The following is a 4,839-nucleotide window of genomic DNA, read 5'->3' as shown; positions in this document are numbered from 1 at the left end:
TAAGCAGTCTTGGGTGTGGAATCAGATTGTCGGACCAGCGTTAAACAGACTAAAAGCTTCTTGTTTTAGTTTCTGTCTGTAGGCAGGGATCAACAAAATGGAGTTGGTCAGCTTTTCCGAAAGGAGGGCGGCAGGGCCTTATATGCGTCAAGAAAGTTGGAATAGCAATGATCCAATGGTTTTCCCACCCTGGTTGCTCAATCGACTTGCTGATAAAATTTAGGAGTCTTGTTTTCAGATTAGCCTTTTTAAAATCCCCAGCTACAATGAATGCAGCCTCCGGATAAATGGATTCCAGTTTGCAAAGAGTCAAATAAAGTTAGTTCAGAGCCATCGATGTGTCTGCTTGGGGGAATATATACGGCTGCACTATAATCGAAGAGAATTCCCTTGGTAGATAATGCCTACATTTGATATGTGAGGAATCTAAATCAGTGAACAGAAGAGTACTTGAGTTCCTGTATGTTGTTTTGCATAAACCAGGTCCCGTTAACCATAAAGCATACGCCCCCGCCCCTCTTCTTACCAGAAAGATGTTTGTTTCTGTCGGCGCGATGCGTGGAGAAACCAGCTGGCTGCACTGTCTCACATAGCGTCCTCCAGTGAGACATGTTTCCGAAGCAAAGAACGTTACAGTCTCTGATGTCCCTCTGGAATGCTGAGTGTTTGCTGTTTCATCAACCTTGTTGTCAAGAGACTGACATTGGCTAGGAGAATGCTGGGAGTGGTGAATGTCTGTGGTTCTCCTCCCTTGTACTTGATTGACGGATATATTTTCACTCTTGGTAGGACCTCCCTCATCTGCTCATCTTAATTGAAAGGAGAAACCAGTAGACACTAGGCCCTCCATGGTTGAGTTTGACACCCCTGGTGTAAGCAGTTCATTATTGTTTTGTTAACAATCATACCATAAACCCAGGGGAAAAGGAAAGCTTTCAACATACTTTTACACTCAGGTGGAGCTGGCTGGTAATTCTCCATTCTCACTGCACCAGGTTATGGTTTAGCTCCAACCAGAGTGTAATCCTTCTCACAGGCATATGGTACGACATTTCCATAGTCATACGTATCATCAGGTGGGACAACAGGCCCACCGTTGACAATGTTTGGGGGCTTTCCACACTTCACCACTGCAGATTAGAGCACAACAGCAGTTATGAAAAGATGATTCAGGCACATGCACAGAACTGTTAATGTTATTTTCACTTGACATGCTCCTTCAGATTACCAACCTTCACATACAGGAACTCTGCCATCCCAGCCTCCATCCATACAGTTCCTTACACCGCTGTACAAGCACATAGCTGAAATATAGAAAGATTAGACAATACTGACACTTTTTACAACTTTACTTTGCTGGACAGTAGGAAAATGGTTACAACAGAGACTGTTCACAGCTCTGATCAAAATAGTAATAACAGATAATACGCCTGAAATTGAATTACTTTTTGTTTAGCTTTTAGGGAGGGAAGTTTGATTAAGGCCTATTTGGAAAAATCACTAAATTAGGCCAACAAATGGACAGCTTTGTGAAAATGTTGACATGTTAATTCTAAAAAAATAAAAATGTAATTACATCTAAGACTCAAGAAAGCACTGACCCAGTATTACAGGTAGCAACTACCTGGTCTCAAACAAGACCCCTGAGAGGTATTAAACTGGCCGTTTGTCACTTCTCCTGGGCTGCCACACGACTTCCCTGAAACAACCATAGAGAAAACCAGTCAGATTTTCAAAATGACAGAGTGAGAAAGAGTTGAATGTTAGCACAAAACAGGTCTGAATTCCAGGCTAGTATTTCACCTCGATTGAAGGATGGGCAATGAATATATCAAGTTGAGTGGGTAAGTAAAAACTGGAAATATTTACAAGAATATGGCACAACTTTTCAAAACAAAAAATACGATTATATTACTTTCGCATTTCAGTTTCACTTCACCCACACGCCGGCAGTACAGGTGACTGGCGGAGACCGTCCTGTACTGGCATATCCAACTGCACACTGAAAAGTGACATTTGCGCCATCTACAAATGTCTCTTGCGTGATGAAGGCATCTGACAAAACCATGTTTGGCCCTCCTATGGGTTTGGTACAGTTTTTAGCTGAAAGAGGTGGAGACAAAATGTAGTTCATGTTAATGACCAAGGTGAACAAATACAGGAGACAACACTTTCATGTCAACCCACAAACTGTAGTAGTGTAAGCGACAAACTACCATCTGTAGAAAGAGGAGATACAAAGAAATAGGATTCTGATTCTATACAGAAATTACCCCACCTTGAACAGTGAGAACAGTCAAGGCCAGCTGGACCATCCATATCACAAGGACCAACAGACGTTAGAGGGCTGCATGACGTCTTTTCTGTAACAAGCAGCACACAATTTCCTGGTTTGCTTGTTCTGTACTGTTCGTTTGCCAGATGCCCACCTAAGCGGATCAACTTCTCTATCCACTAGCCGACTAAACTCAACGATTTATGATGGAGCTGAGCAGCGTCTAGCGTGCCGATACGAGCTCTGGCGTCGCCAAATTTAAGTTATCAAAACGACAGATTTCAGCACCCAAATAATAGCACGCATGATTATATGTGACGTCGGAGTTTCAGTCCACCCACATTTATCGCCACTCAACTCAATTTTAAATCGTAGCGTTTGATCGGCTAGCTAAATATCCACTTGCCTTAATAACACTGTTGGCAAGGAAATACACATATCACTCACAATAAGGTTTGCCAAATGTTAACGAACGTTACTGGACTCTGGGACCTAGCTAGCCCAGAATGTACTCATAAGGAGCCTACAGTTATTCATTAAAGCCTTTACTGCTTAAAGGAGTAGTTCGCTATTTAAAGCTTGATGTTAGATGACTCCTCACCCTGAAAGTAGTCTATGGGCCAGGAGAAACGAATCCATGGTTTAGTTCTTTATACAGCCATTACAAACTTCAGCTAACTTCAGCCAACCCTAGATAAAAATCAATGGAAGTGATGGATGGAGGGCATGTGAGAATGTTGTGTTATGGCCAAATCACCTTAAAAAAGGTCCATCAAACCAAATATAGAGTTGATTTTAGGTGATTGACATGTTTCTCATGATCACTTCTATTGATTTTAGCTAGCAGTTGCTAACGTTTGTAATGGTGGTTTAAAAACAATTGTACCACGAATTACAGTTTATCCTGGTCCATTTTCGCAGGGTAAGGAACCATCTAACAGTTGTAAAATTGTGAACTTGTCAAGGACTTTTGCATGTTATTTCCAAAACATCCAAATACTACAAATGTGAATCTATTCTAAACTGCGATAACGTTACGGTTCTAAAAACATAAAGTAATTTACTTTCATATTACAAATGCAAAATATACACTTAGTTTTAACTGCTTTATAACATTTGCAGCCGACATCATTTTTCCAGTTACAACACAGACATTAAGAGAATGCTAGAAACCCTAATTACCCTTTTTGTAAACACATGCTGTAAAATGGAGATATGTTCGTGTGGGAACTCTGACCCTATTAAAAGGTGTGTAGTAATTGGAACCTTTTTATTATTTCTAGCTGTCATGAAATATAGTTCAGACTGGTCTCAGACTAGACGTAACATAGTATAATCAAGTGACACTCAAATTAATATTAATGGCCCTGGCTTATATGCGAGAGTCGATTTCCGCGCTTATAAACCCAGGGTCGTTAGTAGTATCATGACACTAAATGAGTATTGTAACGACCCTAGGTTTATAAAACGCGGAAATCGACTCTGTCGCATATAAACCAGGGCCATTACAATATTAATTTGAGTGTCCTTGATTATACTATGTTACGTCTAGTCTGGAGACCAGTCTGGAACTATATTTCATGACAGCTAGAAATAATATGTTACGATTGGTATGGTTACATATGATAGAAGGTTGCTTAAGGCAAGCGTGTTCTGAATCTCATCATGGACAACTTCCGCAGCTTCGCAACTACTTAGTATGTTGGATAACCGTTCCTCTAATCCCGAAAACTAGCTAACACTAGCAGTAACCACCTAACTAACTAACGTTAGCCACAACAAATGGGAATTTGTAACATATGTTTCGCAAAAAAAATACTGTACCAATTGCAAATATTGTACGAAACGGATGATTGACGTTCACAAATTAATACATGAATACATACCATAAGAAAAGTAACATAATAGTAAAGAAACTGTCGTAGATTTATGTAAAGAATCAAATGAAATGCCCACGTTGGATAGCTACGTTCCTTATGTTTTAAAAACGGTACCGCAAACGATCACATCGAGCGTCTGGGAAGAAGATACCACATACTGTACTGTCTTTGAAGATACCTTAATCAAAAACCAATAAAGGTAGGTCGCGTCTATGAATGGGGTAGGACCTCCGGGCAAATTGTAGCTGAATCGTCTAGCTGCCGTGTTTGCGTACATGGCACTTTCTATAATAATTTACAATAATTATCAGCGTTATTTGGAAAAATCTTACCTTATTGTTCAAATGGTCTGTAGGCTTTCTTCACATAGAAACTATGTCTGCCTGGCTAGCAACATGACGTTTGTGTTACACCTGTGTTTTAGGGCATTGCTCCTCCCTTTCAGGAGCAAGGGGCCGTGTCCTTAATAAAGAGACAGTAAGCAAGCAATTCATTTTTTTATATATATATATTTTAAATGGAACCTTTATTTAATTAGGCAAGTCAGTTAAGAACAACATCTTATTTACAACGATGGCAGAATCCGGACAACGCTGAGCCAATTGTGCACCGTCCTAGGGGACTCCTAATCACGGCCGGATGTGATGCAGCCTGGATTCGAACCAGGGACTACAGTGACACCTC

General features: G+C 40.4%; 1 pseudogene; it reads right to left on the bottom strand.

Annotated features, from left to right (window-relative positions):
* Positions 1-996: 996 nt before the first annotated feature.
* On the bottom strand, positions 997-4,589 carry LOC127918213 (complement decay-accelerating factor-like; annotated as a pseudogene).
* Between the last annotated feature and the right edge of the window lie 250 nt (positions 4,590-4,839).

Source organism: Oncorhynchus keta, unplaced genomic scaffold (assembly GCF_023373465.1).
Source record: "Oncorhynchus keta strain PuntledgeMale-10-30-2019 unplaced genomic scaffold, Oket_V2 Un_contig_13783_pilon_pilon, whole genome shotgun sequence".
NCBI classification, from domain to species: domain Eukaryota; kingdom Metazoa; phylum Chordata; class Actinopteri; order Salmoniformes; family Salmonidae; genus Oncorhynchus; species Oncorhynchus keta.
This window is presented reverse-complemented; position numbering and strand designations above follow the sequence as displayed.